This window comes from Canis lupus, chromosome 13, assembly GCF_011100685.1.
Source record: "Canis lupus familiaris isolate Mischka breed German Shepherd chromosome 13, alternate assembly UU_Cfam_GSD_1.0, whole genome shotgun sequence".
NCBI lineage: Eukaryota > Metazoa > Chordata > Mammalia > Carnivora > Canidae > Canis > Canis lupus.
The window spans coordinates 31389786-31403343 of NC_049234.1; the positions used below are offsets into that span (position 1 = coordinate 31389786).

The following is a 13558-nucleotide window of genomic DNA, read 5'->3' on the forward strand; positions in this document are numbered from 1 at the left end:
TGATATGTGCCCCGTCTGTGTTATTATTAGTTGTGAAATTCTATTAAATCTAATGTTCCAGTATCGAAATGCTAAATTATAAAATAGTTTTCCTAAGGCCTAGCCTAAGCCAGTTTGGCCTTTCGCAACTTCCTGGTTCTCTCCATGGATCTGGGCAGCCCTCCCTAACTGCAGGTAGGAAGGCCAAGGTGTGCGCGGCTCCCCTGGTCGTCGCTGCCAGGTGGCTTGAACGGTGAGAGCAAGTCTCCAGTGCAATCGTGCCAGGCATTTACAGGCACGGTGCAAACCTTTCTAGGGGGGCAGACACAGAAGCAGCAGGCATGCAGACTCCTCCTGAAAGTCTGGGAGGTCCCTCTCTGTGTCCCTCAGACTCTCTGCAAGGGCCACGCGAAGCAGACACTGCTAATGGAGCAACGGGGTTTAGCTGACATTCTCCATGGACTGGAGGCAAAGCCCCCTGCCCTCGGGCAGAACAGATTCTCGTCCAGGGCAGCGCTGGGGAGAAGGTGTGGGTGCTGGGCTCGCTGGGCTTCTATTGCCCATCCAGGCCCAGCAGATATGCCTGCACGGGACACCTGCCCAGACCAAGATCCAGAACCACTCTTCCCAGGGAAGCAGGAGCTGGTGATCTAATAGAAGCTTCCGTCGCTTATAGCAGCATTCCTGACATCTGCAGTCCTGAGCAAGTGTGTCAAATGTTAAATTTTTAGTCTATATTAAGATCTCCAAGCACACACACACACATATTACGGTGCTTATACTGAAATAGTTTTAAGTAAATTATACATATCACATACTTCCCTTGTATTGAATTCGTGATTCTTAAAAACGAATTCCATCTTTCCGGTAACTTGTTTTGGATCTTATTAAGTAGGAGGTAAAATAAAATATATAACTTTTATTTTCAGTTTCGAACCTGTGGAATCCACGATTTTGTATACACCAGTAGTCATATTTAAAAGCCTGACAGTCCTTAAACGTTCTCCGTGGGAGAACTGTAATACAAGAAAAGAAAACACATCCATTCCATTTAATAGCTCTGTTTCAGCTAATACCTTTGTAAGGCATGATGACCTATAATTTACAGACAGTGACAAACACAAATGCAAGAGAGGAACTGACCTCAAGCAGTCTTTCTACCAGAGCGAAATCAGGACATGGGCTTAACCAGAATGTAGGGCATGTGACAAATGAGAAACAGAAAAGACAAAGTTTGTCGTGTTTCAAAGCTTGTTTGCACAAAAATGCAATGTACGCTGCATGTGGATCGGGTCCCAGACTGGTGAGCAGATGGACTTATTTTTACCAAATGGAATGGTCAAGGCGATAACACTGATTTATTGAGCTGGATGTGTGTGTGTGGTGCTCTGAAAGAGATGCCAGGGAACAACTGACCCAGTTAGTCTCTGCTGCACACAAACAGCCCAACACTCTGTGACGTCGAGTGGCAGCCATGTGCTGTGACAGCCCCAGGCCCGGGCGGCGGTGGGGGCTGGGGGTGTGTGTGTGGAGGGGGCACTGTGCTTGTGCAAGTGCAGGGTGGGTGGGGACTCCACCCTGGGTCCAGCCTGGCGGGGCAGCTCTGCTTTGTGGGGCTTTCATCTGCCTCCAGGAACCCTGAGTTAGCCTGGGTCTGTCCCTCTCACGCAGGGCGCAGAAGCCAAAAAAGGGCCAAGCAGAAACACAAGGGCTTTGAGGGCAAGTCACAAGGCCAAATGCAGAGTCTACAGGTGTGGAAACATACTCTGCTTCCTGGGGCGAGAGGATAACGTCGCAGGACAAGGGCTGCGCCTTTGGGGTGAAGAAGTGGGCCCCGGGAGGCAATCGACCACCCACACCATCAGGAACCCAGAGTAAAGCACTAAGCAGGCCCCAAGAATTTGCTTCTAAGTCACCGACCAATTACGTGCTTGGCTGAGTGGAAAACAGAGAAGATCTCCCACTCAAGGTTTGCTATAAAAAGGTGATATCTGGGACATCTGGGTGGCTCAGTGGTTGGGCATCTTCCTTCAGCCCAGGGCATGATCCCAGGGTCCCGGGATCGAGTCTCGCGTCGGGCTCCCTGCAGGGATCCTGCTTCTCCCTCTGCCTGTGTCTCTGCCTCTCTCTGTGTCTCTCATGAATAAATAAACAAAATATATACATTAAAAAAGGTAATATCCTTTCTACCTCGAGCTGCAATGTAAGATGGATCTGAGTTGGGGTTTGATTTCGCCATTCCTTGGCTGTGTGACTCCCTGGGTGTGTCCCCTCTCCTGGCAACAGCATCCTGCTTCTTCTCAGGAACTTCCTTGCCCTCTGGAGTGATTTTTTTAAAAAAGAATTTACTTATTTATTTATTTGAGAGAGAGAGAAAGAGAGATCATGAGCCCCCCTGCAGGGGGAGGAGGAGAGGGAGAAGCAGGCACCCCGCTGAGCAGGGAGCCCGATGCGGGACTCGATCCCTTGACCCCAGGATCATGACCTGAGCCAAAGGCAGATGCTCAACTGACTGAGCCACTCAGGTGCCCCGGGGTGATTTTTTAATATCACTAGTATCGACATTACAATGGGCATCAGCGAGTTCTGTGCCCCTGAGGCACTGGTTTCTGGGCGCAGCGGTAGAGCCGGAGGTGAGTTAGAGCAGAGCGCTCACTATCCCAGCACCTGCCGCATCTCTAATTCCGACCTGCAGGTGAAGGCTTCCTTGCAAACGCAAAGCCCTTTTATTGGGCTGATGGTGGCGTCGTGATGAAGAACAGGCCTCTAGGGCTGGACTGCCTGAGTCTGTAATCCTGGCCCCGCGCCCACAAGTGGGTGCCCCGGGGCAAGTCCTGAGACCCTCTGTGTCTCAGTTTCCCCATTTGTCAAGCAAGGGTGGCGTTCTCTGCTGCACAGGCTTCTAGTGAGGCTTAAATAAATGAATACGTGATACTAGGTATTCTTCTAAAATATTCAAAGCAGTGCTCCTATTGGGCTCTGGGAGACTTGACTTCTCACCAACTAATTAGGATCGGTACGTCCTCCACCCTGCCTTCCCATCAGTTAAATCAGGCTGGCTTCTGCGCATGGAAATTTTAGAGGGGCCTGCCATCCAGAACCCCTGACCTGTCCTTTGGTTCTTAGACTCTACTAACACTTATGTCAGAGAGAAAGTAGGATGAGAAGGGTGGCCCCAGAGTTATTTGCTGCAAACCAAGTGGATCCTGAGAATGTCAGGAGGCACACCTGCACCCCCCAGCCCCAGCTGGAGCGATGCCCTGGCCACTGCCCTCCCTCAGTGACTGGGCACACACAGCATCAACTCCTCCCTTCCCCACAGACACCCTCCAGCCTCAGGTGACGCTCATCAGCATCGACATTTCCCATGACTCTTGTCTTTTTAAAATGCATTTGGCACAGTTACAACCTCCCGTGGATGCTACGGGGTCCCCCAGGCACAAAATCCATATCCCCGCCTGCATCCTGCCAGGGCCGTTGGTAGCAGAACAGACCCAGATCAGCTTAGCCGACCTGGACTCCTTCCGCAGCACCTGCAGCATTCTTGGCACTCAGTTTAACTATTTGTTGGAAAAAGCAGTAATTAAGTAAATGTCTCCATTCTCTACTGTGAGCAGATCAATGGTTACAGGAACATTTGGGGGGCCGGAGCCCTGATCTGAGAGAAATGTGGGCCTCTCCGCCAGAGTTCTCAAGATAATGTTTAACCCAGAATATTGGAGTTAAAATGACTTGAAAGATCTTTTATTTGGCCTCTGTCATTTTACAGATGGGGAAACTGAAGCCTGGTGAAGCTAAGCATGTCCATCAACAAGCAGGATAATGGAGACACACAGATGCATATTTCCTAGCAACTTTAAAGAAGCTGGTAGTCATTTTCTCTTTCTTTTTTTTTTTTAAAGATTTTTATTTACTTATTCATGAGAGACACAGAGTGAGAGAAGCAAATACATAGGCAGAGGGAGAAGTAGGCTCCCTGCAGTAAGCCTGATGCGGGATTGAATTCCAGGACCCCAGGATCACACCCTGAGCCGAAGGCAGACGCTCAACCACTGAGCCACCCAGGTGCCCCTGATTTTCTTTTTCTGAAGAAGACAGCATTAAGTCAGGGACACGAATGTCACTTTTTGAACATCCGAAGGGTGACTATACGAAGAAGAGCTTCTTCAGAGAATGCAAGTGTCCGAAGATGAATCGGGTGCCCCTAGATGCAGGGAGGGCTGTGTCGCTTGGAGGCGTCCAAGCACAAACTGAGAAATCACTTACAGAGAGGAGAGAGGCATCAACACAGAAACAGGGAGAACGGCTAACATGATAAAGGCAGAAAAAAAAAAAAAAAAACAGTGTGGAGAAGATAGGGAGGAACTGGAACCCACAGACGCTGCCTGTGGGCGAGCGAGGTAAGGATACCACCGCTTTGGAAAACCAGTTGGCAGTTTCCAATATGGCTCAACTTACACCTGGCCTGTGATCTAACAAATTCAGTCCTAGAAATCGACTCCACAGAAAAGCACACGCTTCATGCGTGAAGACATGCGTGAGATGTTCACAGCAGAGTATTCATAATAAGCCCAGATTGGAAACCATGCAACCGCTCCTTGACAGTAGAATGAATGAGTACATTGGACCATATTCACACTGTGGGATTCCATACAGAAGGGGTCAGAAGAAGACTCCTCAAGACTCTCAAGGCCCGGAGAGCGTATTCAGCTAGCCCACGGTCTCCATCTCCAGTTTTGTCACAGTGGCGGCGTGCGGCCGTGGACTTGTACAGGAATGGATGGGCATGGCTGGGTTTGAAACCAAAACTTTATTTACAGACACAGAGAGAAGGTTGCATTTGGCTTGCCGGCCCTTGCACACCAACTCTGCTGTCCGGTGACGAGAATGGACGGTCCCCAGCTACAGCAGACGATGTGAAGAGTCTCACGAGTATCATGTTGGGCAAAAAGGAGCCAGACCCACAAACACCTACTGCGTGATTCCATTCGTGTAAGGTACAAACACAGGGAGAGCGTGCTGGGAGGCGGGATGCTGGCTGCACCCTCGCAGGGGGAGTTGCTGGAAGGTGCGGTGAGGAGGCTTCTGGGATCCTATTTCTTCCCTGGGTCCTGAGGGCATAGCATGTTCAGTTTTTAATAATTCATCAGGCTGTGCTATGTGTGTTTTCTGAATGTATATAAAAAGGGTAGTCACAGTCTTAAAAAAAGGTTTGCAATAAAAAGTCTACAAATAAACAGGAGCAAGGCAGCTGTTGGCTTGTGAGCCTCTGATTTACAGCTAGCCCCTGGTTACAAAGTTAGATAACAGATCTGGGGTTGAAACCCGGGTCCCCAGCTCCGAGTAAGGAAAAGGAATCGACACTTAGCAAATGTTTTCTGTGTGCAAGGCACATACAACATCCAATCCTCAGAATAACTCTCAGAGAAGGAATTACTGCGTTCACTTCTGCAGCTGAGAAAATAGGGCCCCACAGAGGGAATGAATTTAACTGGGATCATACAGCCCGTTGGTGGTAACAGAAGTGTTATCTGGACCCAGGCCTGTCTGATTCTGACCCCATGTTCTTAAGCTGCTCCACAGGCTTTAAATGCAAACACGGTTCTTCTTATACGAGCATCGCATGAGTGTAAAAATAAACTATAAGCCCCACGTTAAGAAATATTATCCAGTTATCACTGGCTTCAGCTGCCGGCAGCCAAGGCTGCTAAATCTTATTAGGGGATGGCCATGCTGGCTGCTTCTGGGCATGGGCCCAGCCAGGGGGACACACCTGGCCTCCAAGAGCTTTTTCTCTGAAGCAGGCAGGAGGAGGTGTGGAGGCAGAGAGGACAGAGAGGAAGGTGAGAGGCTGGGGGAGGCCAGCACCCAGGAGGTGAAGGGGTCACAAGCCCCACGTCCTCGGCAGGAGCCACTTGCCTCTCTCAGTTCTTGCTTCTCTCCCTGGCCTCCGCCCCCTGCCTCCAACACCACTGGTAAAAGGCAGGGAGGCAGGTATTTCCCAATCCAACCAAGAGAACGAGGCAGGGTGAAGGTCGGCCTTTCAGAATTTTCTGACAATTTCAATTCATATGCAAGGGTTGAAAATTGGGAGTTAGAGGGAGGAAGCTTAAATGCTTATTGCTAAGTGAAAGAAGCCAGGCTGAGATAGGCTACTCTGGAGAAGAGAGACAGACGCGAAAGACCTGCGGGGGACCTGGCCGGGGGAGGGGGGTGGGGGGGCTGGAGGGTCGTGAAGAGGGCTGGCCAGGCAGGGCACAGAGGAGGTCTAGGACCACGATGGGACTCAGGGAGGATGCTGGATCGGTGACCACAGACAGCGGGTCTGACACATTTGTCCAAACCCACAGAATGTGCAACCCCAAGAGGGAATGTAAACTATGGATTCCGGTTAGTAACGATGTATCAGTATCGGCTCATCAGTTGCAACAGATGTTAATTAATAAGGGGGAGGTTATGGGGGGGGGACCCTGGGAATCTCTGGGAACCCTCTGGACTATCTGCTCCACCTTTCTGGAACCTGAAACTGCGCTAAGAAGCAACGTCTATTATTATTATATTACTATTATTATTATTATTTAGAAAATAATTAGGTAAGTTTATGGAAAAGTCTGGATTTCTGGCCTCATTGGAAAAATCTGGGAACACGCAGCCTGCATTCCTGGGTCTGCTGGAGTCTGGCAACATTTGTTCCCATGAAAGAAGCACAGCCTTTTTTTTTTTTTTCCCCCCTGGGGCTGCTTCTATTAGAATACCTCAATTTTGCCACAGTCAAAATGAGCCCATGTCACCCTGTCGTGTTGCCCATTGAGGTCACTGGACTTTGGGATCCCCGGGGGAAGATGAGCAATTTAGTGTAATGGTTTTCCAGTTGGATTCCTCAGGGACCTTCCTCCCTGGGGTCTTGAGGCCAGGGAGGAGCCCCGGGCCCCTGACTGCACCTTCCCCTTACCCGCTGGACCCACTGGACTCCAGTAAAGCTGAACTAAAAGAGAATAAAAGCCTCACAGACAGCGGGTCTGTAAGATGCATTTGGAAAACGAGACCAAACCTTAAACTTTCGAGCTGCTCACTCCTGCTAAAGAGTGTGGGAAGGCAGATGGAGCCCCGTGGGCACCTTGCTGCTCCAGGATGCCAGTCCGGGACCCTGCCACGAAGCTGCTGCCAGGCCCCAGGCCCCAGGCCCCGCACACTCTGGCCGGCAGGTGCACCATCTGTGTCCTGCCTCGGGCTGCTTCCATGTCACACAGTGCCCGCCACTTCCAGCCCCTCTTCGAACCCTGGGACTTGTCTTCATTCTCAGGAAAGAAGCCTGCATGAAACTGGTGCCTCTCCAGAGTGTCTGTCCCCTACGTGTGTCCTACACGGGCCACTTTCTTTCGGTAGGTTGGCCACATGTCATCCCCTGGTAGCCTCCCGTCAACGCTCATAAGCGATCAGTACGTGCCAGACGCTGTGCAGGAAGCTGGTCGTTGTCCTCAGGAAGCTCGTCCTCATGGTGGAGAAGATGATCGTGTGACAAATAGCTGTGGGACAGCGTGGTGAGCACAGCGAGAGGGGTAGGCGCGGGGCCAGAAGGGCACAGGAGGGGGGCGGCTCACCCAGAACGAGGGCGACAGCTCGGGCTGGACACTGCGCTGATTCTTGAGGCCAAGTGGGCACGTGAGCGGCGAGGCAGGACGTCTGGGCAGAGGGCATGGGTGGGCCCAGGTGGGAAAGACCACGGCATGTTCGAGAGAGGCCACTGGCTCTGGAGCACTGGTGCGAGGCTACTGCCTGGACAGAGAGACACTTTCCAACTGAGAAAGAGGGAGCACAGGCAGCTGCTTAGTCTGAGGGCTTGGGTGGGGGTGGGGAGTGGGGGGAGGGAAACGTAACCCTCTTATCAGATCAGCATAGCCCGTCCTGCCTCCGCTTCCTTCTGCTCTGTCCTCGGGTTTGTCAGCAGCGTGTGAGCCACACCTGCCACTTGCTCCCCGCTGGGGTGGGCTGGTGGGAGTGAAGTCACGTGGGTACAATGTCTGCTTGTCACCTGTCCCTACTCTATGATTTATTAGGGTAGGCTGTCCGACTTGTGCTCTTCACACATCCACCTCAGCATCACCTTCCAGGGACAGGGCTGGGAAGACTTTCGGGCAGGAGTTTTTTTCCCCCAGATCCAAGGCTTGGGGGTGGATAGAGGAACATTGCAAATTTATATACAGCTTTTTGTGAGGCTGGGCATCTCTCCTAAGGAAAGGCTCCCAAGCTTCCTTCAGAGCAGGTTAGGTTAGGGCCCAGCCACACATTCTAGAAGGAAACTGAGGTCTCAGGAAGCCCTGAAAGCAGGCTGAGGAGCAGGGATCACAGCTCTGCTGACCTCAGACCTCAGAACAGAAGTTCATTAGGATGTGGGGGTGACAGCGAAGGGCATGGCCAGGGGACCCCAGTTATTAAAGTGGGAATGTTGTAGGACAGAGGGAGAAGGGATGCAGGGTGAGAAGAATCTAAACTGACCACGATCCAGCAACCTACCACAGGTGGCCTTGCTGGCAAATCCTTCGCACTGACGACGGGTCCTTCCCTCGTGAGCTACAAACCGACCCCTGTGACCACTGTCCGTGTGCAGGAGTAGACACTTTCACACACCAGAAGTTTGGGGGACCACGAGCCCACATTTCAGGTGGTGGCCCAGGTGGCCCTGGTGCTCTGTTTCTCTGACAACTCACTTTCAGCAGAGTCCACCCTTGCTGCGTGTGGGATTCAGTGATTATCTGAGAGTGGTCGCTTCCCCTGAAGCCCTTCCCTGGGGTTTCGATCCTGAGGTTTCCTGTAAGATTTCGTTGGAAGAAAAGGTTTTGCTGTTGGAACTTTTTATTTTTTTTAATTTAATTTAAATTTAAATTTTAATTAAATTTTAAATTAATTTAAAAACATAGTTCCATGGTACTTTCCATGATTATTGTGTCATGAAAATGAGCGGACTAGGTCAATGAAAGCATTGGTACTAATAATGAGCAGGTCAGAGCAGCGGCTTCTTAAGCCAAAGGGGGCCACTCTGCAGCCTTAAGCCAGGGTTCTGTGCTCAGTCACTGGGGAGAAGCAAAGGTAGAAAGATACCAAAAGCTGCTGGAGAACCACCTCCAACAGACCCAGCGGGTCTGCAACCTGTATCTATTAGAAGATTTCCTCTCACCTTTTCGTCACCTCACCTTGTATCGGTCAAAAGACAAAGTATCGAGCCTCTACAGACTGGGAGTCAAGGCGTGAGGATCCGTGTGCTTGTGCACGCCCTGGAGTCCAGGTAGCAGGCCCGGGAGGAATGGTAAAGAACATGCGAGGCAGGTGTCATCAGATGGGAAGAAACAGGATTTGGAATTGGGAGGTCTCAGTCTGCCCTCTCGTTAGCTACGCAACCTCTCTGAGCCTTGGTTTCTAGATCCGTGAAATAAGGGTAAGAGCAATCCCACCCATGGGGGGTCGTGAGGGTCAGAGCCGCGCATCCTTCACTCCTGGGTACCCAGACTCCACCCCACAATGAGGTATGGAGGGTAGAGCCTCTGCCCTCAGGGGGGCTCACAGTCTAGGAAGTGAGCAGTGACAGAGCCCCGTGATGGGCAGCGAGCGCAGGCAGATGTGGCCGAGCAGGGCTGTACATGAGGCAGGCAGAGCAGAGGCCGCAGACTCCCTGCCAGTGCGGATTGTCCCTGGCCTTGTGCAGCTGTTCCTACAGAGCCACCAGCACTCCCCGGCCTGGGGGCTTCCTCTGCCCTCTGGAGCCCACTCTGCCCTGCAGGAGGAAGGAGAAGCATGGATGTCTCTCAACCTACTACTGAGCTCCGAGCCCTCGAGGGCAAACACTCTGGGCCAACCCTACGAGCCGGGCGCGCAGGAGGACTTGGGATTAGTGGCATCATTGTAAGGGGACGTGGACCACAGCATGGCCCTTACACCAGAGCCGGTCCAGGAACAACCTGTCACCGATCCTAAGACAGAAATGACGGTAAGTGTTAGTGTACAGCAGGTTAGAAACCAAACAAAACAAGCAAACCTTCACTTCAGACTGTCTGAAATAGGCGTTTAGAACACCCAGCTCCCTTCTCACCCACACCTTTCCTGTCTGTTGTGTTCCCAGTTCTTTCCAGGGCAAGTCAACCTAGAGAAGAAACAGAGCACAAGGGCCCCTCGCATGGCCTGAGCCTCAGGCCTCCAGGGCCGTGGGGTGCGGGGGCCCCAGCTTTGCCAGGACCCATGCGCTAACCCTCAGGGGGACCGGGGAGCCACCTCCGCACAACCTACTCGTCCCCCTGCACACAACCAACCAACAAGCTCTAGGAAGCCAATCGGCAGACTGGCATCTAGAAGACTGGGCACCAGATAACACCAGATGAGAGGGGCTGTGGTATTTGATCAACCAGAGCCGACTGTCAGTGAAATTCTGAGCATATTTCTAGGAATAGGCTGGAACTCGACTGATGTACTACTACCTCTGTCCTCACTGCCACTCCCCTGCCCACTCTACGACAGCCAACATAGTCTAGGGCCGGACACACAGTAGGTGCTCAAGATTTGAAATGCGTAACTGAAGAATATATTAAGATTTATGTTTTGAACCCAGAGCCTCTCCACCTATATTGACTCCTTCCATCAGAGTTCAAACCCCAGTTCTCACCCCCTAAAAATCATAACGCCCTCTCTGCCTTCCTCCTCTCCCCATCTCCCTCCTGCACCCCATACACGAATTTCTTGGAGGTGCCTAGGAGGCTCAGTGGGTTGACAGTCTGTTTGGCTCAGGTTGTGATCCTGGGGTCCTGGGATGGAGTCCTGCATCAGGCTCCCTGCTCAGTGGGGAGCCTGCTTCTCCTTCTCCCTCTGCCACTCCCTCTGCTTGTTCTCTGTCTCTGTCTCTCTCTCGCAAATAAATAAAATCTTAAAAAAAAAAAAAAAAAAAGTTCTTGAAAGAATGACCCACTATTCTTATTTGGTATTACATTTACCCCTGAAATCGCCCGCTCTGGCTCCCGTCCCGATCGCCTCTGATGCTGCTCTGACCAACGTCTCCAACAACCTTCTCGTCCCGAGGTGGAATCTACCCACCTCAGATCTCCACTGCAATGTGATGGAAAATGCAGGTTATCAAGAGACGTTGACAGGGATGGGCCAAAAGGGTTTCTTGCTCCTGTGTTAGTCTTCTGTGGCCACACAACACATGACCACAAGCTGAAGTGACTTTGGCTAACACGGATTTGTTATGTCTCACTTTCTGCAGATCAGAAGTCTGGGCATGGGTTCACCAGGTCCTCTCTCGGGGTTTTCAGCAGGCTTGAAATCAAGGTTCCAGCAAGCTCCCACCCAAGGCTCCAGGTGATTCTGGTCCTTGGCACAATTCACTTCCTTGTGAGCTGGGGATTTAGAGTCTTTTGCAAGTATACTGATGTCAAGATCCTCTCAATCCTGAACTTGTGATGCTGAACTTTTTTTTTTTTTTAAGATTTTATTTATTTATTCATGAGAGACACAGAGAGAGAGAGAGAGAGAGGCAGAGACATAGGCGGAGGGAGAAGCAGGCTCCTCGCAGGGATCCCAAGACCCTGAGACCACGACCGGAGCCGAAGGCATTTGCTCAACCACTGAGCCACCCAGGCATCCCAAACTTATTTTAATCTACCGATTTTCATGGTGTTTCAGTCTTGTAGAATACGTTTAAATCCTTTTACGTGTGGGTCTGCAATGCATAATGTGTAAGGCCTTTTCCAGTTCTGGGTCATCTGTATCGTTGATAAGCACATTTTCTTCCTCTTCACCCAGATATTAATCAAGTGTTTAAGGGACAGGCCGAAACACTGAGGTCTCTGAGGTTGGCATGGCTGTTTCAGTAATCTGACAATTTCTAAAAACATATTCACTTAATTGAACTAGCACCCATGCCTTGTGCAAATTGAGATATGGGATGTCTGTGACATCATCTTTATCTGGAACCTAGTCGTTCTCTTAACAATGGAAATGAGATTAAGGAGAAATAATCTTTCCTTAGAAAAACCATGCTGATTCTTAGGAACTAAGGGTCACAAACTGGCTGCTAAATTCACAGCCTAGTGTTTTTTTTGAGGGATTGATGCTATTAGAATTGTTCCTGGAATATACTTTCTTAACTTTCCTAAAGATCTTTAGAGTGTTTGGAAACCACATTTAAATATCCTTTCTGAAATCTTCCTTCTGTAAAAATGGACTTATATGAATATTCTTCCTAACAGATTTTCTAAAAGACATACTTTTCCAAAACGGCAAATCAGCAAGGTCCTAACCATGTTCGCAGCCACTATTATTTATAACTCACATGCCTCCAGAAGACAGCTAAATATACCAAGCTTGTGAAATGCGCACTCTGGAACTTGAAACTGTGAAGAACAAAGGCAGGTAAATCATGACCTTTGGGTCAGCAGTGATGGAAACTAGGCCATTTGTTTTTCTTTGTTCTTATTTTGAGGCAATCTTCTCCTCACTTTTTTTTTTTTTTTTGAAGTCCTGGGATTTCAGGGTCCTACCTCCATTTTTATTCTGATGAATGCATCGTCATTATAGTAAGATCTGAGTAGCCCAAAGGAGATGTAAATTAATCTGAAGCCTCTTTGGTCTCTGGTGCTGGGTGAAAGCCATTTGGGCTTTACTCTTGATGAAGTCCAGAATTAACGAAATGTAAATTACAGGAATCAAAGCTTATTTCTGATAATAAATGTGCACAGCATGTTTGGATAGTTAGATCTGTCTATTTCATTACAATATCAAATATTCATTGCATCTTAGAATTAGCTGGAGTTTAGGGTAGTCTTTTCTTTTCTTTTCTAGGGGAGGGGAGTTAGGGGGAGGTGGACGGAAGGTAATTGGGAACGGAAGGACGGATGAATGACGGAATGAGGAAGAAGGATCGTAAGAATGGCGGTCGGCATTGGAGCGAGGTTGGCGTTCTGGTTTCTTTGGGGTCTTTCTTTCTTCTTTCTTTCTTTCTTTCTTTCTTTCTCTCTTGTTCTTCTTCTTCTTCCTTCCTTCCTTCCTTCCTTCCTTCCTTCCTTCCTTCCTTCCTTTTCCTTTCTTTTCTTTCTTTTCTTTCTTCTCTCTGTCTCTCTCTTTCTTTCTTTTAAATCCACATGTCCAGGGCATGAACTAGGCACAGGCACAGACCAAAAGCCAAGCTGGGATAAACAAGGCGTTGCTTTGTCCCTGGCTAATATGAGGCAGGCACTACCAACCAGATGCCACTCTACCCAGGTCAGAGACTTTGGGTAGTTTTTTCTAAAGCATTTTAAAATTTAAATATAAAAAAAAAAATAAAAAATAAAATAAAATTTAAATATAAAGCTTTTAAAAAAAAACCCTATTAAGCATTTTTAAATTTAAAATATACTACATAGACAAGTTTAACAAATGGGTGTAAAGTGAACACGAACGCAATCATGCCCTGGGCAAGGAAACACTTTACAAATAGTGCCCCCCAGAAGCTCCCTCAATATTCTTTACGGGTAACAACTGCTCCCTCCTCCCAAGAGTGACCACTTTATTTTTATAGCTTGTCTTTGTAGGTTTATTGTCTGTGGATGCGTCC

The 13558-nt window shown here is 49.5% G+C and overlaps 1 non-coding gene across 1 annotated transcript; it reads right to left on the bottom strand.

Moving 5' to 3' along the window:
* Positions 1 to 13099: 13099 nt before the first annotated feature.
* On the bottom strand, positions 13100 to 13234 carry LOC119865434. The gene has a single exon (XR_005369109.1). It is a non-coding gene; the product is annotated as a small nucleolar RNA SNORA48 (small nucleolar RNA).
* Between the last annotated feature and the right edge of the window lie 324 nt (positions 13235 to 13558).